The sequence below is a fragment of the Panthera pardus genome, unplaced genomic scaffold (genome assembly GCF_024362965.1).
Source record: "Panthera pardus isolate Hobbes unplaced genomic scaffold, ASM2436296v1 HiC_scaffold_10, whole genome shotgun sequence".
NCBI classification, from domain to species: Eukaryota; Metazoa; Chordata; class Mammalia; order Carnivora; family Felidae; genus Panthera; species Panthera pardus.
The window spans coordinates 108,463,309-108,485,849 of record NW_026526655.1 but is presented as its reverse complement, the minus strand read 5'-3'; positions in this window follow the sequence as shown (position 1 = coordinate 108,485,849).

Sequence of the window (22,541 nt, the reverse complement as noted above, 5' to 3'; positions counted from 1 at the left end):
CACCATTTTTTAAATGAATTTACTTAGGAATTTTAGTATTCGTTGTGGTAACCAGAATGTAATGCAATATGTTAACTGTTATTGGCTCATAGACCTGCAACATCTGATAGAGAATTAGAAAGAATACAAATTAATTAAAATCCAGCATAATTTAGAGGAATCCCAAGAATCTTAGTGAGTTTTTCAGCCAGATTTTATTATTTGTTTGTTTGTTTATTCATACATTATTCTATAGAGTAATATACTTCAAAGTTCTTATACAAAAACATGCTCAATATATGTCCTTTGCTGTATCTGGTTGTTACTCTCTTTAATCTAAATACAATGAGGCATTTATTATGCTGTTTATTTTTGGATTTTTCATAGAATCATCTGTGTAAGGATTTAAGCATGCTGATTTATCTCAGTGTTCTCTCTTCTACCATCGTTTACATAGAAACCTCACAATATAATGGAAGAGTATGGATTTTGTAGTTCAAATCTTGCATCTGATGTGTGACTATAGAGATGTCTTGTTTTCTTTTTCTTGACAATGATCATATGATATGGCATTGTAGGGTTAAACATGTCAGTAGACATGGAAAAAAAAAAAACACTTCTAATTCTCTTTGCTTTTCCCTGTCCCCAGAATGCATTCTTATTCTAAAATAGATGAGCCCTTATTATATTCTTTAATGAACATCTTTAAAATCATTCTCTATCTCTTTTGTTTTAACCTAAAGATTTTGAAACCTTCCAAAAGGTAAATATGGTATCACAAAAGACAGCATTGGATTTGGAGTCAAACAGATTTAAAAAAAAATAAAATCTTCCCTCTGATACTTCTTCATTATGTGACCTTGAACTAATTACTTTACCTTCCTATTGTTTGGTTTCTCCTCTGTAAGTGGAGTTATATAGATGTTCATCTAGTGGGATGGCTACAAAGATTAACTGAGACACTATGTAAATAATCTTTAACGTAGTTCCTGGCAGACTTTTGAGTCCCATGAGTCCTCCTTTTCTGCCGTTCTCTCTTGAGAGCTTCTCTTGCGGCTTTACATATTTTCCCTAAATATTTTATTATTTACTGAGTTATTGCCTAGATGGATTGGGTCCACGGCTTCTGATGAAGAGTACCTGGTATTTCGAATATAAATTGATAGTCAGTATGAACTTTTCCTTTTGTTTTCCTCATATTTTATTGCACAGAAATGTTTTGGGCACCTACTGTACACCAGACACAGCTTTGGATGCTTAGGTTCAGAGTAAGGAACAAGCAAACAGTAATAACACTTCTCTGACAGAACTTGAGAGTCATCTGGTTAATGTATGACTTACTCATCTATTTATTCTATAGAGCAATATACTTCAAACTTCTAATATGAAAACACACTCAATATATGTCTTTTGTTGTGTCTGGTTGATTTTCTCTTTAATCTGAAATTTCTGGTGTTTTTAAACCACATTGCTTTTGTATGGTTGAAATGTACATTAACTGTATTCACGAATGCAGATATACAGATATACAAAATGAAAATAGAAAATAAAGTCATGGAAATAATGATGACAGTGAACAGTCTTCACATAGTTATATATTTTACACCTTCTTACCATCCATAACCCACTCAGTATCTTATCCTTTGAGAGAGTGATGCTTTCCTTTTGGGCACAGGCCCAGGAAACATTTGGTGTCTTTGGGACATGTTTGGTAGAAGAGGTAGGCATAGAGAGGAGATACACTCCTCAGCATGCTGTACAAGACCCTTTCTCGATGACATTGTTATGCACCCTGCTTACCTTAGTATTATTTGCACCCTAGATACATCCTAAGCTCCATATGAACTATTTATTATTATTCATATCAAAACTACAAGATACTAACTTATATCCATTAAGATGGCTATCAAAACAAAAACCAGAAAACATCAAGTATTAACAAGGATGTGGAGAAATCGGAATTCTGCTGCACTGTTGGTAGGAATGCAAAATGGTACAACTGCAGTGGAAAACCATAGTTGTTCTTCAAAAAAGTGAAAACTATAATTATCACAAGATCCAGCAATTATACTGAGGGGGATATATCCACAAGAATTGAAAACAGTGTCTCAGAGAAATATGTGTACACTCATGTTGATAGCAGCATTATTCATACGAGCTAAAATGTAGAAGGAACCCAAGTGGCCACCAACAGGTGAATGGATAAATGAAATATGGTGTATACATGCAATGGAATATTATTCAGACTTTAAAAAGAAGGAAATCCTGATATATGCTACTATATGGATTATTCTTGAGGACATTATGCCAACCAAAAAGACACTGTATGATTCCACTTATATCAGTTACTAAAAGTAATCATATCATAGAGACGGGAAATAGAATCGTGGTTGCCAGAAACTAGGGGAAGGAGGATAGGGTGTTGCCATTTTTTAATACATACAGAGTTTCAATTTTTGCAAGATGAAGAGTTATGAAGACAGATGTTGCTGATGATTGAACAACATTAAGAGTGTATTTAATACCATTGAACTGTATACTTAAAAATGATTAAAAAGGTAAATTTTATGTTATGTGTATTTTACCACAATAAAGAAATAGGGAGAAAATACCAGGAATTTGACTGATTGATTCACTTTTATACTTGTTGTATTGATGAAAGTCAGATCCAGACTTGAACAATCATATATGAACAAAATGTAAATTGTGCCTACATTGCTTTCTGGAAATTTTCAATCTTACCCCAACATAGTCAGCTGTAATTAACTTTACAAATAATCTCGTGGATCATATTTCAAAGAGAATGAGTGAGCATTCTTTCTCAAAGTTTATGTTTATGAAGTACTCAGGCACTGAATTTCTTCTGAGTCTAAAATAAAGAAATGATATCTACCATTTTGTATATAAACCAAAACACACATTACCGTGCTATTTATTCAGCTGTTATTATAAATACTTTCTAAAATTTTGTTTGCTTGCTTTGCTTTGATGTTCCCTATAATATATTAAGCTAGGCTTATCTCTGTCATTTCCTGAAATGCAATATTGTATCCAGAAAACTCATGTGCAGGCCAATTGAGAAGCTATTGCAAATGCAATTAAAACTAATGACAGGTGTTATTATTATTATTGCCATCATTAAACACCTGCATTTGGATGTAATATCCTTTGAATAGTCTTTTGAGGTAGAAAAGATAGTATTATAATCAACACTTTATACACGAAGCCCAGTTGAGTGTATTTATCCCTTGGCTAAGATTATGCAGATACTTGTGCCAGAGCTGAGATTGGGTCTCTGGACCTTTCACCGGATTTTCTTTATGGTTCACAGTCTTCACAGTTTTCTTCCCCACTCTCAGACTCAAAGGATATAAGTGCATCCCACAACACATTCTTTCTTAGAAGGTTTTGGGTAAAAATGTAGATCTAGAAATTTCTCCAAAGTTAGTTTTTAAGGAGCTAAATATTTTCTTCATTTTTTCCCTAAGATTAAGACTGTAATCTTAATCTTAATCTAATTAAGGCTGTAGTGTATTTCTTCTTCTTGTTCTTCTTGTTCTTGTTCTTCTTCTTCTTCACCTTCTTCTTTTAATGTTTATTTATTTTTGAGAGAGACAGAGTGTAACAGAGGAGCAGAGAGAATGGGAGACACAGAATCTGAAGCAGGCTCTGGGCTCTGAGCTGTCAGCACAGAGCCCAATTCGGGGCTTGAATTCATGAACCATGATATCATGACCCGAGCTGAAGTCAGACGCTTAAATGACTGAGCCACCCAGGTGCCCCTCTATTTCTTAATATTGTGTTGTCTTTCTCAGTTTTAGAATGTTTCTGTTGCGTCTACCTTCAGTTCTCAACTACTCTGCCCAAAGTTTTATCTACTTTAAAAAGGAGAAAACACCACTTTATATGGTGCTTTGAAAAAATCTAATTCCTCCTCATAACAGGGAAGATAATGGCTTTAAGCAAATGCTTAGATCTTTTAAAAGGATATATCTTCACTCTGCCTTTGTTATATACCAGTTCTTCTCTCTCTGACACTTTATTTTTCCAGTGTATGTCAAAATAGCTTTTTAAAATTATTATTTTTTAAATTTTATTTAAATCCAAGTTAGTTAACATATATTGTAATAGAGCAGAATTTAGTGACTCATCACTTACATATGACACCCAGTGCTCATCCCAACGAATGACCTTCTTAATGCCCATCACCCATTTAGGCCATCCCCCCACCCAATACCATCCAGCATCCCTTAGTTTGTTCTCTGTATTTAAGAGTCTTTTATGGCTTGCTTCCCTCTCTGTTTTTATCTTATTTTTCCTTCCCTTCCCCTACGTTCACCCGTTTTGTTTCTTAAATTCCACACATGAGTGAAATCCTGTGATATTTGTCTTTCTCTGAGTGACGTGTTTCACTGACTCTTCAGTCACCCAATCTTCCACTTGATGTTTGGGATTTCTGGAGAGGTGGTAAAGTTTGGGACACTTGTTTCCTGCTCAGGTATTCTCACAGTGCTTAGATAATCTTACCTATTTTTGAAAAACAAACAAGTCCACAACACAATCCTTTGGCAGAACTTTCTTGATTAGAGCAGCTTTTTGTGTTTCTATCCTTGATCCATACTTTCTGATGACTTAGCAGTACTTGCGTTTGGAGCTCTAGTGTGTGAAATAACGTGTATGTGTTCAGATCTTTGAGGTGGCAGAGGATCCTGGAAAAGGAGTGCACATTTTTTTAAAATATATGTTTACAATTCATTATTATCGTATCATTTATTTTGCCTTACTCTCCCCACCTTGAGGGAGACATGACTTTCCTGGGCCTTGGAAGCAGAAAACATGTTCCTTCCTTCCTGCATGCTGACATGGTGTTTGTTGTGGTTCATCTTCTATCTGAAGTTTTTTTTTTTTTTTTAAGGTTTTATTTTTAAGTAACTTCACATCCAACATGGGGCTCAAACAACCCCAAGATCAAGAGTCCCACACTTTTCCAACTGAGCCAGCCACACTCTTCCAACTGAGCCAGCCAGGTGGCCCATCTCTAGTTCTGAGGTCCCAAGTCACAGGCAGCTTTTCTGTGCGATAAGGCAGGAGATGGGAACTGAAAGTACAATAAATATATGCAAATAAATGTGGAATTGCTGCCAATTAAGCTGCATGTCAGAGGTTTTGTATGCTCTAAACATTTATTTAAGTAGTTTCTTCTTTATAAAATGGAGATCCTGAGACCCAGGCAAGTAAGGAAATGAAGCCAAATGAAAAGTCAATGGAACTTTCTGCCCTTGGCCTCAGGTCCATTTTGCAATCCCAGTTCTTTTGCTCTGATATATTGTCCTGAACACATAGGAAAAAAGCATGACGAGAGATAAACATGTTGTTGTCAAGATAACACTAATTGAAAACAAGAAGCATATAGATTTCAAACTCAAATTTTGCCATTACCACCTCAGTTTTCTCAGTCAAATTGTAACCTCTAGGGACCTCAAGTGTTGTCAGCTGTTAAAAAGGGGTAGGTCTTGCCTTCCTGAAACAGTTACCCTGATGGTGAAATCTGAATGAAAACATCGTTATAGCCTGGAAAGTGTGACAAGACCTAAAGCAAGCCTTTGAGCTGCAAGGTATTCATCTTAAAACTGAAAGAATTGGGCGCCTGGGTGGCTCATGGGTTAAGCGTCCAACTTTGGCTCAGGTCATGATCTCAAGGTTTGTGAGTTTGAGCCCCGTGTCGGGCCTTGTGCTGACAGCTCAGAGCCTGGAGCCTATTTCAGATACTGTGTGTCCCCCTCTCTCTACCCCTCCTCTGCTCACGCTCTGTGTATGTCTCTCTCAAAAATAAATAAACATTAAAAAAAATCTAAAAGGGGCACCTGGGTGGCTCAGTTGGTTAAGTGTCTGACTTCATCTCAGGTCATGGTCTCACAGTTTGTGGGTTCAAGCCCCACGATGGGCTCTGTGCTAACAGCTTAGAACCTGGAGCCTGCTTCGGATTCTGTGTCTCCCTCTCTCTCTGCCCCTCCACCACTCACACTCTCTCTCTCTTTTTCAAAAATAAATATTAAAAAAAATTAAAAAACACTGAAAGAATTTCCAGTTACTATTTGCACGGTACCATCCAGCTCTCAGTCTCCATGATTCTTTTTTTTTTTTTTTTTTTTTTTTGTGAATCTCTATAGCTGATCCCGTTACTGTTGTCTGATTCTGTGCTGAATGTGTCTTCATCCAGAGGAAGGTGCACTGTGGTGCCAAGTGCAAGTGCATCCTTACCCCTTCTGAGCAAAGTATCTCCAGGAAACTATGGCATGTGCCATGGCTTGGCTCCTACCAAATCTGGATGGTGTGCGGTGACAACGTGAAGCACTGTACACATGTTATCTGTACCACTGCCAGCTGGTAGCAGGAGAGGGACGCCGTGAGAACTCCATGGCATTTCTGTGCCATGCAAGCACATAAGACGTCAGTACTCCGAGAGGTGCCGTAGTGGACTCTGGAGTCCCAGTGCTTAGGTTCATTGTCCTATGGGCCCATCTTATAGTTGTGTGGCCATGGGCAAGTTACTTCTGAATGCAATTTCCCCATCTGTACACTGGGAGCAATAATAGTATCAACCTCACAGGGGTTTGGCAAAGATTAAGTAATGTGATAAGCAGTTACCACCTAGAAAAATGTCATAATAAGCTGGCCAATAATATGCCTTAGACATTTCTTATTTGATCTTCAAAACAGTGTTAGAAGTTAAGTATCGAAGTGGACAAAGTGAGGGTCAGGGAAGTAAAATAGTTTTTCCTACATTACACCTCAGGTAAGAGGTACATTTAACATTCAAGCCTTAGTGGTCTGTATTTAAAACCTGGAGCATATCATAACACCACTTGGGTTCAGTGAAATGACTCTGTGTATACAGTTACATGTTTGAAAAGAGCCAATCTACAAGGCACAGGCATCCCATTTCAAAAAATCTTCAAGAGCAAAATGTCGAAAATAAGGAATATATCCACTACAACCCAGACATGCCTGAGGGACAAGAAATCTTGGGATAGAACAAAGCCAAAGAAAATAATATCCTTACAAGTTTTTCTAACTATCAGGGAACACAATAATATAAACATTTAACTGCTAATGGCAAGGATTATAAAATCAATGGAGTATTTCATGGGACTCAGTGTAATGCATACACAATGGGGTAATGCTTTCTCAACTTTTCAAAGTGAGCTAGGAATGAAGTTTGCACATCATTTTATAATTAAAGACTTTGTGGACCACTGCACATTTTAGTGCAATCTCTCAGTTATGTTAGTGTACTGCCTAATGTGTGTGAAAGACGAATAGTTTTAGTGGTAGTAAATCATCAAGTAATAACAATTTAATATTATTTGATGGATGAGGTTCCTGGATTAAACAAACACCCACACTGAATTAAAAAATCATCTAAGAGAAAATCCATTAGTTAATTAGCTAATGTTAGGTAGAAAAGGATGTGACCTAATATCAACTGAGTATCTGCTCAATGTTCTAGGCTCATCATTAAGTATTTTAGATGTGTTACTTTACATAATTCTCACAACAGTTCAATAAGGGCTAATTTTTTAACTTTTTGGTTGAGGATATTAAGATCAGAGAATCTAAATAATAGCAGAGCTATGATTGTAACAGAGGTCCACTTTGGCAGTTTTTTTTCTCACCCTTTACTCTCAGCCTCTCTCTTTGCCCTTCTCTGTCCCTCCTTTCTTCTCTCCTCCCTTTCCTTCCCTTCCCGTGTTCCTCCATTAACTTAACCAATACTTACTGAACATATGTCATATATTGGGTACTGAGTTAGTTGCTGGAGACTGAGCAGGGCAGGGAAAACCTCCCTGAACACTTCCAGTGGAGGTGACTCTAAAATTGAGGAGATGAACATACATCAAGTCGTTGCATCTGTGAAGGTCACATGGCACATGAGGGAAGTGCCATGAAAGAAGGAATATGGTGCTGTAGCAGAAAAGAATGTGTGGTTAAAGAAGACATCCTTAGACAATGATAGCTTAACTGATATCTAACAGTTGAGCAAATTTACTAAGGAAGGGGTGGAAGTGTGAAGACTTGAGATAGATTCTGGATGGTTGAGTGGCAGATGCAAAGCCCTAATGGCCTTAGTGGGTGAGGAAGTACAGCATGCACAAGGGCCCAGGAGAAGGGCAGTGAAGCTGAAGTGCAACAAGACTGGGGAAGTAGTACCAGAGGAAGCTGAACTAACTGTGAAACATACTGAGGTTCTTGGTTTTTAATGTTTTTTTGTTTGTTTGTTACCGGTTTAAGTATTTTATCTTTATTTTAGGAAGAATAAAAACAAATTAATAATACTTCAGCATTTTGAAAACTTGACTATGGCTGAACTAAAAAAAAAACAATAGATAATTTAAGGGGAAAATGGAGGAGAATGAAATGTATCAGAGGTACAAAGAAGAAAAGGACAAGAGCTATGGTCTGAACAAGAAGAAATAAATGATCATGACTAGAAGTAGATGAAGGTTGGGGAAGATGAAGGACATAATCCTTAAAATATTACCCACATTTGGAGTGCTTGGGTGGCTCAATTGGTTAAGCATCCAACCTCAGCTCCGGTCATGATCTCACGAGTCATGAGTTCGAGCCCTGCGTCGGGCTCTGTGCTGACAGCTCAGAGCCTGGAGCCTGCTTCAGATTCTGTGTGTCCCTCTCTCTCTGCCCGTCTACCATTCATACTCTGCCTCTAAAAAAAAATAAAATAAATGTTAAAAAATATATTGTCCAGATTTTTTTGAACTCCATCTTTTTAGGTAATGAGAGTGGTATAATATATTAGCAGTCTTCTTCTCAAAGATGAGTACAACACTGCTTCCATTATGTAGAATAGGCGGTTCTTGGGATTCTCAGTCAGTGCCACTGGGAAACTGTTTAGTCTCCAGCTCCCATGGAGTGGGGAAAATACTAGAAAGAAAAATATGAGGCCCCAGAGTAGTCACCATATATTATAGCAGAAAAGTACAAAGTGAATTAAATTGGGAATCATTGAGTTAATTCCAATCTTGACTGTTATCCTAACTAGCTCAAAGGTCTTCACAAGCCGCTTATTTTAAGAATCCTTTTTCTCTTTTGCAAACTAGAAGCTTCCAACTTCTAAAATTATTTTTAAAATGAAATGTTTCTCGTAAAAAAAAACAAAAACAACAATAACTGTAATTCAACTTCTGGGAAGATGGAGAAGACATACATTCCTATTCCTCCCACTAAGTACAACTAAAAGCCCTAAACTTTACGTATAAAACAATTATAACAAGACCCTGAAACGTGGAAAAAGAAAGCAAATCAGCCAGGGACCTTGGAACTTGAAGAATAATGATGTAACAGTGAGTTTTCTGGGTTTTCCTTTTGCTTTCAATATCCCCAACTTGGTATTTGAAGAGTTAACAAAGTAACACCAAAGGCTGCAGACAAAAACACTCTCAACAGAAGCCTCCTCTCTTTAGACCAGAAAAGGGGCAGCCTAACCAGATAGAAAACTTATAGAAAATAACCACTCCACTGCAGGCAAACCCTCAGAAAAAAAATCAGCCCTCCATTCCCCATGCCAGCAAAGTCTGAATGAAAAGCTTAGATTTCCATCTTTACCAGGAAGTAACTAGACCCACATCCCTCTGGTGTCAATAGAGAATACTTAGGGGAACCCGTATTTCCACTCCCCTACTGCTGCAACAAGATGATATCCTTCTTCATCCCTCCTGAGTGGTGTCAGAGGAGACTCAGTGAAACAGTGAGGGGTCATGAGTTCAATTGCTTCCAATTGTGTCTGTGGACGGCTACTAAGGAGCCAGAGCATTCAAAGCTGCCTTTCAAATGTTGGTAGGAACACTTATGGAATGTGGAACCCAGAATTCTACCACCACTTGGCAGTAACAAGGCAGCACACACTCTTTTCTTGACAGATCAGTGCCAAAGGAAGTCATATAAAACAGATGGTTTAAATAATATTGAGTTTCTATATTTAATGTCCAAAATGTCTAGGTTTCAACTGAAAACAACTTGTCATATGAAGAACTAGGAAAATCTCAAACTGAATGAGAGAGACAATTAAGAGACACTATCTTCAAAATGGCCGAGGTATTAGAATTATCTGGAAAAGATTTATAGGCAGTGTCATTTTTCAATGAGCAATTACAAATACACTTGAAACACAAGAAAAATAATGTCAGAAAATAAATATAGTGTTGGCAAAGAAACAAAAGGTATGAAGAAAAAAAAAACAAATAGAAACCTTAGAACAGAAAAATGCAATAGATGCAATAAAATACTTAATGGATAGGGATGCCTGGGTGGCTCAGTCGGTTAAGTGGTTGACCTTGGCTCCGATCATGATCTCACAGTTCATGAGTTTGAGTCTTGCATTGGGTTCTGTACTGACAGCTCAGAGCCTGGAGCCTGCTTCAGATTCTGGGTCTCCCTTTCTCTGTGCCCCTCCCCTGCTCATGCTCATGCTCATTCTCTGTCTCTCTGTCTCTGTCTCTGTCTCTCTCTCTCTCAAAAAAATAAATCTCAAAAAAATTTTAAAAAATACTCATTGGTTAGCTTTAAAAGTAGAATAGAAGAGACAGACCAGTACACTGGAAGTTGCAATAATAAAAATTATATATCTGAGAAAGAGACAGAAAAAGACTGAATAAAAATGAACAGAGCCTCAGGGACTTACTTGCAGAATATTACAAAATACCATTTGTGTTACTGGAGTCCTAGAAAGTGAGGAGAGAAAAAGGGAGGGTTGAAAAGTCCTCAAAGAAAAATACCTAGCTTTTTTAGGCTAGAGATCCCACATGCTTCACCAACTCAAAAGACGAAGAAGAAGAAGAAGAAGAAGAAGAAGAAGAAGAAGAAAAAGAAGAAGAAGAAGAAGAAGAAGAAGAAGAAGAAGAAGAAGAAGGAGGAGGAGGAGAAGAGAAGGAGAAGGAGAAGAAGAGGAAGAAGAAGTAGATAGATTATAGTCAAACTTCTGAAAATCAAAGAAAAAAATTTGAAGGTGGTCGGTGAGAAATGACACATTCCCAGTAAAGGAACACAAAATTTGTGTTATAACAGGTTTCTCATCAGAAACCATAGAAGTAAAAAAGAAGTGCCATAAAGTTTTTAAGTGCCAGGTGCTGAAAAAAAAAAGACTGTCAACTCATAATTCTATATCCAGCAAACACATATTCAGTAATAGAAAGAAAATAAAGAAGTTCTCAAATGAAGAAAAGTTAAAATAATGTGTTACCAGCAAGACTACCCTAAATAAATGGCTAAAGTAAGTTCTTAAACTGTAAGGGACACAATACAAGGAGAAATCTTAGAGTATCAGGAAAGAAGAAAAAACATTGTAAGTAAAAAAATAAGTACACAAAATAGGCTGTCCTTTTCCTGATGAGACTGTGTCTGATGGTTGAAGCAAAAATTACAACATTGTCTGATATGGTTCTAAATGTATGTACATTAAAATTTTAAGGAAAATACATTGTAATTATGAAAGGGGAAGGGGCTATATGAGAGCTAATAAAAATATTAATCAAAAGAATGCAGAAGTGACTATATTAATATCTAATAGAGTAAACATCAAAGCAAAGAAAATTACAAGAGATGGAGAAGGATGTTATATAACAAAAAAAGGGGCAATCCATGGATACATTATAGAAATTGTAACTGTGTATGCAACAAAAAACAGAGCTGAAATATATGTGTATCAAACAGTGATAAAAGTGGAAGGAGACAGAAACAAATCCCCACAATGATTTTGATGATTTCAACACCCATCTCTCAACAACTGAGAAGAGAACTAGCGAAAAAATCAGCAAAAGTATACATTCTTTTCAAGTGTCTATAAGACATAACCAAAATACCCTTTATCTTGAGCTATAAAACAAGCTGCAACACATTTAAAAGAACGAAATCATACAGACTGAGTTCTCCAACCACAGCAGAATTAAACTGGAAATCAATTACAGAAAGAAAACAAGAAAATCCCCAAACATTTAAAAACTAAACAACACCCTTTTAAATAATTCATGAATCAAATAGGAAGGCTCAAAGGAAGTTTAAAAATATATATTGAACTGAATGAAAATGAAAATACAGCATATCATGTCAAGAAGAGACACATAGATCAATAGAATGAACTACAGAACCCCAGCAACACCCTACACAAATATGCTCAACTGATTTTTGACAAAGAACAACACAAACTGCCTATCTGACAAAGGACTAATGTCTGGAATAAAGAACTATTAACAAAAGTCAACACTAAAGCAATCCAATTAGAAAAGATACAAAAGACATGGAGACACATATCCCCAAAGAGGACCTATGGATGGCAAACAACCACGTGAAAAGATTAGTAATTAGGGGATACAAATTAAAACCACAAACGGATATCTCAACACAACTATCAGAATGGGAAAACTAAAATTAATGGCAACACCAGATGCAGGAGAGGATTCAGAGATGATAGATGATGACTCATGTTTTTGATGGGAATGTGACATGGTATCATGACTCTAGAAGCCTATTTGGCAGTGTCTTATCCAATTGGACAAGTAACAACAATAAAGCCCAACAATGGCCTTCCTGAAAATTATTCCTAAATAAATGAAAACTTATATTCGCACAAAACCCTGTTCAAGACTGTGCATACCATCTTTACTGACAATAGTCCCAAACTGAAACTAACACTGATACCCTTCAGTAGGTGAAATGCTGAACAAACTGGGGTACATTCTTACCAGGGAATGCTGCTCTACAATAAAAAGGAGCAAATGATGGACACAGTCAAGAACCTGAACGACACTCAAGAAAACATGCTAAGTAAAACAGCCAATGGTAAAAGTTACACACTGCGTGATTCTACTTATTGATCATTCTTACAATGGCAAAATTATAGGAATGGAGAACAGATTAATAGTTACCAGATGTTAGGGGACATGGGGGTGCTGAGGGCAAGAAGAAAATGCTGTAGATATAAAGGAAACACAAGAGAACCTTGTGGTGATGTAGGTGTTCTGTGTCTTGATTCTACCAATGTCACCATTGGAATTATGATATGTAGTATACCTTTGCAAAGCTGTTGTATTTCCATTGGATAAAGGGTAAGTGGAATATCTCTGTAATATTTTCTGCAACTGCATATGAATAGACAACTACCTCAAAATAAAGTTCAATTAAAAAATGATTATTTATTTATTTATTTATTTATTTATTTATTATTTTAGAGAAAGAGAGAGAAAGAGTGAGGAGAAGGGCAGAGGGAGGGAGAGAGAGAAAAAGAGAGATCCCATGACCCTGGGATCATGACCTGAGTTGAACGCTCAACCCACTGAGTCACCCACGTGCCCAAAACAGAAGAACTTAAATCCACTTGTAATGATTTAGAAAATACCTGTGTTATAATAATAAATAACAAAAGCAAATTGGAGTAATACCACACAATGTGATTCCATTTCTGATTCAAAGAAAAGGACAGAAAACATAGGAAATTATGCATGCATATGATTCTATAAGTGGATACACGCCAGCCTAATTTTTTTATGTTGTCAATTGATGTTGATGGTTTTATTGGGGAAACGCTTGCTCTTATTATTTATACATTTCTATATGGCTTTAAATATTACAATACACATCCATACTTTTGCAATTAGGAAAAAAATATATTAAGATCAATCAAACTTTATACTTTGGGGGAAAAGTCCAGTGTTTATAGCAGATAAAGTAAATGATGTGTTTTGTGTTTTTGCTTGTTTTGAAATTTCCATGAATGAGCAAGTATGGGGAATCCTATAGACTTTGCCCCCCTTCTCTTTGAGCTGTCCATGTAAATAGTCCCAGCCTTTGATATACTATAAGAGTTCCTAGAATTTTGTGAGCCACTGTACCATATAGAATCCATAGAATCAAGGTATCTTCTACATTCTAAGACTATTGAAAAGATGTGAATCTCAGAGTTCATGGGAACACCTGTGGGGTCTCAAGATGAGCATGACTTCACTTGTCTTTCTTCCACTAGTACCTGCTAAGAAGCCAATCAAACAGTCCCCTCTGATCCCTTATAATTTTGTAAAATTGTAACCTGTGTCAAGGTCATTCTCACTGGATTGGGTCCTGCAGGTCTAGGTCCAGGATCTCCAGGAACACCATGTAGTCAGCATCATTGACCTCGGTACCCACATGCACCAAGCTATTAGATAGTGTTTCCCCAACAGGAAAGTTGTATCCAAATTCATTGTTGTCATCTAGATTCAGGGAAGACTACCATTTAGCATTTCTCCAGTGAGCCTCACAAATTTAATTATACAGTTACATAACATATTGCTCTTTATAACAACAACAACAGCAACACTGTGTTTATAGGACCCTTGGTGTGTGCATGTTGTGTATGTGTGCATATGTATTTCCCTAACATATGCATGTGTGTGTGCCTGTATACATACATATGCATATATGCAAGCATATAAGCATGCCATATGTATTTATATGTGTGTGTATACACATACACATATATATACACATATATTCTTTGTATTATTAAAACATTTTAGGTTCTGGAGCAAAATGAAATAAATCCTTTCCATGGCCCAAAATTTTTGTTTATTTCTTGTTTACTTTTTTCAAGTAAAATCCATTTCATTTATTTTCATTACTTTCTGGAGATGGCCTTGTTGCAAAAAGGAAAGAGATACAAACAAATATACACAGCAGAAGCAGGGCAATTTTTTCCTGTTCCACACATAATTAAAATCATAATACATTTTCTATCCTGTGGCACTATCAACTTTTCTCTAGTCGTATTTAATCCCATGACCTTGAAAGGCTTCAGTCATAATAGAAAAAGAGGAGAAGGGCTGCTGGGTTTCAGGTCTTGCGAGTGGAAAGATTCTCCTATTCCAAGCCAGAGCTCTGAAAGTGAATTAATCTTTTCAGTCTCTGAGGAGGCAAAGGACCCTTACTGCCCAAAGATGCTCAGAAATGAGTTTCTTTGAGAGGGGCAGAGCCTGGGCCTTTACAGTCTTGATTGACAGTAAAACAAAAAGGAAACTTGGGGTAAATGTATGGGAGAAGCGTTCAAAAACTTGGAAATATAGAATGGAAAACGTGTCCCTTAGCCTTAATGGTTCAGCATGAACCAGCATATTTGTTGGAAATGTTTAAAAGATATTGTGCAATTTCAACTTTCAGCAAAAATGCATCCAAATGTTTTCCCATTAAAGCAAACACCTTTTCAATGCTGAGAAAAGAAAGGTTGGGGGGGGGGGGTGGAATCCCCTGTAACTCTACCTTCCAAAAACAATATGTTATTAACATTTAAGGCAATTTTCTTTCAGTATTTCTCAATGTATATTTTCTGTGGAATGATGATTATTCTACATACCCTGGTTTAAAATTAGTTTTCTCCACTTCCTCTGTATTATCATAGGCTTTTGTAATGACAGAAGCCAAGGGGATAAGGAACTTGGGCTTGAATATGAGTGTTTCTCATACACCTATTGCCTAACCTTGCACAAGACATTTTAACTAACTTAAATTTGATTTATTTGTTTTATAATGGTAGCAAGAATAATGCATTCTCTGTAAGATTATTGGGATCAGCACATGATAAAATACCTAGAATATGCTTATCACAATTCTGGGTACATAGTGAGTAGTAAAAGTTAGCTAAAATAATAACATGATTTGATACATCTATTCTACTTCATTCTATGACTGTGTAACAATTTAGTTAACCAAATCGTATCAAATCTTTACCATTAAAAATGATCATTAAAGTCTTATGTATCTGGGAGGGAGAGGGGGCTAAAAAAGAAAAATAATGTTATGTTTCACTTTCCTTGTATTTGTGATTATTATTTCCTTAGGAGAGTTTCCCTGAAGTGAGATCACAGTTTCAATAGTTATTCTCTTTTTTATACATCTTAATACACGAAAATTTTGCTTTCTGGAGTTCATCAATCAGTTCCTTACATCAAACACATATAAGCAAATATCACTCAAATGCACACAAGGAATGAATATTTTTTTCTCTAAAATCAATACCTCTTCATCTTTGAAAATGCGGTTGCTGTTTTTATTATTCTATTTCAATATTTTATAATTGAGCTTGTTACATAGATGTCATCAAATCCCTTATGCATTTTTGAATTATTCTTGCCCAAATGCTCTCTTATTATCAATAGGTGCATATTCAATTTGAGCATTGATCTCCATTTTACACTCACACCTTCTAGTAATAGGAAGTGTCATCTGACCAGAACTTCACGGACATTTTTAAATGTCTTCCAGATAGAAAGATTAAATGTAGACATGTCTACTCTTGATTAGGTGTATTATTTGTCCTTGTATTGGCCTGGCAGGTGTGTTTATACACAGCACCATAAATTATTAACTTTACTGAACAAATAATTAAGCTTACTTACCAAATAATTTATAACAAAGTCTGTCTAAGTTCCATACCTAATTATAGTATCAGCAAAACACTTCAATTCAAAGAGGGGAGGGGACTCTCAAAATGCTTACTTAAATTTTAATTGCAAAGACTCCAGTTTTGTATGCTGTTTGCTTGTTTTACTTTTTAAAACTATTGCAGTGTTATACTGATTTCTATCTCTGTGAATTTGTTCATGCCTTTTCTCTGCCTGAACCGTCCTCCCAACAAAATCCCGCTCAACGTCCAAAACACCAGTCTGATAGCTCTTTCCTGCGCAGATTCCTGTGAGCTTCTCGAAGCAGAGTCAAGAGCCACACTAGGTTCTGCCACTGTACACATAACCTGTCACAGCACTTACACAGGTTTGGAATTACTGAATTTCAATTATCCTTCTCTCTGTGATACTGAGAGATTCTTGAGGATAGGAATTGCCTCGTTAGTCTATGTAATCCTTACATATCAAGTTAATGTTTGGCTTTGAAAATGCGTTGTATAAATGTTTGTGTGGCTTCACTTAGAATTAGGGGGGCTATATCAGTCTCTCCAAGCATTTGGCAATAAATGGACTCCAGTCTCTCTTGACTAGCATTTCTCCACTTCAGATTAACTGCTGTCACAACTCTGTCCCCTTCTAGACCCATCAAAGGGAAACCAGAATGGTATGCTCTATGCGGCCACTGTTCCCCAATGGTTGTGTAAACTTGTGTAATTTTTCCATTTGTCTAATGGTGATTATTAAGTACCGCCAAGTCATGTGGGACTTTCTACTATTTAGGGGTGGATGCTAGTGGGTAATCTGAGAACCCCAAAGAAGAGAGCAATATCAAATTGGTGTTGCTAAGCTGAGGTCAAAGACTTTATTGGCAATATTATTGCTTCCATGTCTGCTGATATGGTCATATGATGTGAATTGTTTGATCACAATAAGAGGGTATTGGGCGAAGGGGTAGAAGCCTGCTGAGATGTAAGAGTATTAATTATATAATGTTGCAGTTGGGGAACAATTTTTAAATTAATTATGTTGGTCTATTTATTTTTTTAGTTAAGCTTAATGCAACCATGAAGTTTCCATGATTTCACTGGAAATTATGTGGCTAATTAAAACCCTGTTTTAATAGAAACCTAGAATGGTCTCTTTTAACACCATACTGCACATGTCCCCAGATATTATAACTATGAAAAGATTATGCCAAGGAAGGTAACAGTTTGTTGAATGAGTGAATGAATGAATGATCCAAGAAATTATGGTACTACTAAAAATAGTAATTAGCTGTGCCTAATATGCAGTAATTTTTTTTCTACCTCTCTTTTTGTAGTTATGCATTTAGTGTGGCATTTCTATTTCAGAGCAAGTACTCAGTGAATGTTTTTATCTAAATAATGAAATCATTTAGAACTGTATTTGTGCACCTTAGAAATCTTTTTCTGTTAGGAGGAAATCTCCATGAAGCCAGAAATCTATTTCTTGGCTTCTATTTCTAGGGAATCATCCATTAAGGAAGAGACTCCCAGAGGGAGGTCAGTTACTTATTGAGTGAGTAGACACTTAGATTCGAAAAGGAAACTGGGCCCTGCACACAGGACAACAATGGCTTCATCAGTGTAACCATTGTGCTTCATGTACTTGCTCAACTGTGCTAATGGCTGCCTGCTTGTCACATTACCAATCAGGTTGACGGTACCCTGATCTAAATTTGCACTTAAAACACCAAAATGACCAGCCTGATTATTCAGTGGTCTTTTTGTAGGCTGAATTGACAGGAATGAAGGCATTAAACCATTGTTTGACAATTGCTTTTTATTTATTTAATTGAGATAGTTTCCTTTTAATGCCATTGGTTAAAATTTTTGATTATGTTAAGATTCTCTTTGGCCTAACATTGTAAATTAAAGAAGTATTGATTATGGCAGCCATGGTTCAGCCAAAGAAGCAGAACCTGTAAAGCAGGGAAGATGTCAGGCAAACTACCCAGCCACAGACACAGGTTAACACTGTTATCCACAAACAGTAAGGAAGTAAGATTGTGGGCAGGACTAGAATAGCATAAGAATAGAAAAATCTGTCATAAATAGGTGAGATCTCTTCTTTCTTCCAGGAAAAAATGTAGCTTTGTTTTGGCACCTTTCAACAGATCCATTCAGACCCACCCAATTATCAGGATAATAACCACTACTTAACATTAACTGTGAAATCCATTCGCGGCAACACCTACAATTAGTGTTTGATTAAATAACTGGGGACTGGAGCCAAGACAGACTGACACATCAAAAAAGCCATCACATCTTTTTTTTTTTTAATGTTTATTTTATTTTTGAGAGACAGAGAGAGCCCGTGCATGCAAGCAAGTGGGGGAGGGGCAGAGAGAGAGACAGAGACAGAGACAGAGACAGAAGCAGGCTACAGGCTCTGAGCTGTCAGCACAGAGACTGATGCAGGGCTCAAACTCATGAAATGCGAGATCATGACCTGCGCCAAAGTCAGGCGCTTAACCAACTGAGCCATCCAGGTGCCCCAACCATCATATCTTTCTCTGCCAGCCCCGAGACTCCCCTCCCAGGGACTGGGGACACAGGAAAGGGGGATCCTATTACCAAAAGCAGCCATCTCATAAGGTGTTCTCTGTTCCCCACCGTAATCCTACCTAAAGAGCCTCCTCACCCAGAGAGTGCTATTATTCCCACAGAATAGAGATTTCTTTCCTCCACCTAGAAGAAATAGACAGTTCAGCTTGAGAAGGCTCCTTCTGCCCCTAAAGCAGGGGTTGTCAGCTGCCAGTTTGTGACCAGTGAAAGAGTCCCAGGGGCATGAGATGGACAAATTTATATAAAATTTATGTGGAAAGGTGTAGGCCATAATACAGCTAAAATTATCAAAAAAGAAAGTGGGATGAACCACTAGTTGATATCAATGCCATACAGCTAAAATGATAGTGTGTTATTAGTAGAGAGAGAGATACAGAGATCAATGGAAAGGAATTAAGATCAAAGAAATAGACCTACATATATATAGTCAACTAATTTTTGGCAAAGATGCAAAAGCAATTCAGTGGAGGAAATATAGCCTTTTCAAAAAATTGTGCTGGAAGAGTTGGACACACACACACAAAAGTAATCATTTATCTAAACCTCACTCCTTTTGCAAAATTTAACTCAATCACAGACTTAAATGTAAAACTTAATGTTACCATTTTTTTAAGAAAAAAACCAGGAGAATATTTTTGGCATCTATGGCCAGGTAAAGAATTCTTTAATACCAAAGTGTGATCCATAAAAGCATACATGGATAAGTTAGACTTTATCAGGTTAACAGTGTTTGCTCCCTATATGTCTCTTTCAAGAGGATAAAAACACAAACTGAAAACTGAGATAAAATATTTGTTAGTCACACATCTGACAAAGGACTGTTATCTAAAATAGGTAAAGAAGACGAAACTCAACAGTAAACGCAAACAACTCAATTAGACCATGAGCAAAAGACACAAAGAAATGATTCCCCCAAAAAGACATCCAACTGAGAAATAAGCACACAAAAGGCAACTGATGGAATGGGAGAAGATATTTGCAAATGGCATATCAGATGAAAGGTTAGTATCCAAAATCTGTAAAGAACTTATCAAACTCACCACCCATAAAACAAATAATCCAGTGAAGAAATGGGTAAAATACATGAATAGACACTTCTCCAAAGAAGATATCCAGATGGCTAGCAGACACATTGAAAATATGCTCAACATCACTCATCATGAGGGAAATACAAATCAAAACTACATTGAGATATCACTTCGCACTAGTCAGTGGCCAAAATTAACAGCTCAGGACACAACAGATGTTGGCGAGGATGTGGAGAAAGGGAGACCCACTTGCATTGTTGGTGGGAATGCAAACTGGTACAGCCACTCTGGAAAATAGTGTGGAGGTTCCTCAAAAAATTAAAGATTGAATTACCCTATAACCCAGCAATAACACTACTAGGAACTTATCCAAAGGATACAGGAATATTCATAAGGGCACATGTATCCCAATGTTTATAGCAGCACTGTAAACAATAGCCAAAGTATGGAAAGAGCCCAAATGTCCATCAACTGATGAATGGATAAAGAAGACGTGGCATATACATACAATGGAATACTACTTGGCAATGCAAAAGAATGAAATATTGCCATTCGCAACAATGTGGGTGGAACTGGAAGGTATTATGCTAAGTGAAATATATTAGTCATAGAAACACAGATATCATATGTTTTCACTCATATGTGGACGTTGAGAAACTTAATAGAAGACCATGGAGGAAGGGAAAGAAAAATATGTATAGTTACAAACATACAGGGAGGCAAACCATAAGAGACTTTGAAATACAGAGAACAAACTGAGGGTAGAAGAGAGTGGGGGGGGTGGAGGTGTCAGGGAAAATATATATATTCATACACAAGACAACTTGGATGAACCTCCAGACAATTATGCAGAGTGAGAAAAAGACAATCCTAAGTGATTGCATTTTACATAATTCCATTTATATAGCATTCTTAAAATAACAAACTTTAGACAGAGAACCTGTAAGTGGCTGGCAGGGGTCAAGGCAATAGGTGGGGAATGATGTGGTTATGCTGTAAAAGAGTCTTATCAGGTAACTTGGTGGGGATGAGACTGTTCTGGGTCTGGACTGTATCAATGTCAATATCGTGTTTGTGATTTCCTACTACAGTTTTGCAAGATGTAACCATTAGGGGAAACTATAATGAGTACAAGGATCCCTGTATATTATTATGTACAACTGCTGTAAATCTACCATTTTCTCAAAATAAAAAGTTTAACAAAAAAACAATCACATTGATCAAATGTTTTTATTTTTTATGCTGCGCTTCAACTTCTGGAAATACAAAATGATACGAGAGTCGGGATTATAAATTTTTGTACACATTATTAATTCCAATATAATATGCCACATATTTTGATACACTAGTATTTATTAAGCTTATAATATTCTGTATTTTCATATATACTCACATCTTTGATCCTCACAGAAGCTCGTAAGTAATATGTTCTTCATGTCAGAAAATTACAATAATAAAAATTCTCTATGTTGGAGAAAATAAAGCAGGTGGGAAGGTATTAGATGAATTCATGCAGCTAATTATGATCAAAGATAAAGAATCTGCATCTGGAGTTTTGATGTTGGTTCTAGAGTTTCCTAACCATAGAAATGACTTAGTACTCTAGGGAAGAAAGAAAGGAAAGAAAGAAGGCAGAAAAGAGAGAGAGAGAGAAAGGAAGGAAAGAAAGAAGGAAAGAAAGAAAGAAAGAAAGAAAGAAAGAAAGAAAGAAAGAAAGAAAGAAACAGAAAGGGAGGAAGGAAGGAAGGAAGGAAGGAAGGAAGGAAGGAAGACAAAGAAAGAGGCAGGGAGGGAGGAAGGAAGGGAGGAAGGAAGGAAGGGAGGGAGGAAGCTGTGACATTTCATTTTAGAAATCAGTATTGTTTTTTTCTACTAAATCTTCAGTCATTGTTGTAAAGGAAATAGACATTATGGTCCTTGGCTTGATATTTGGGGGGAAAAAGTGGTGAGAACCATAGAGGCACATAAGACATTACAAGGGTTGCCAGACAGTCCAAAAAAGAAAAACTATTAGTCTATGAAAAAAACTACCTATTTCCACAAATTTGATTCAGTCAAATTTTATGCTACAACATTTATTAAAGACATGTTGAGTATACAGTACTGCACCATTCTAAGAAAAGAACAAAGACTAATTTTCATGAAAGTCAGACTTTTAGGAGCTACAAGCATGCAGTCCTGCATAACAGACTATATTGGTACCAGTAACCAATAGCAATGACCCAGCCTGGAAGTCATATCTAAAGTTACATCTGCATTTGATTCAGTTGTTCTCCATATTAGCCAAGTTATCTTGAAACTATGGAAAATATTGACATGCATTCCTAACTGCCTTGATATCTTTTTTAGTCACGAAGTGAGAATGGAAATATACAATTAGTCTTGCAGAAAAGTCCTGCATCAGTTAATCCTAAGGGCTATAGTGTCGATGGATATATTGGCCATGATGCTTAAAACTTCGAAAACAAAAAGAAATTATATTGCTGTTCAATTTCAGCTTTAAA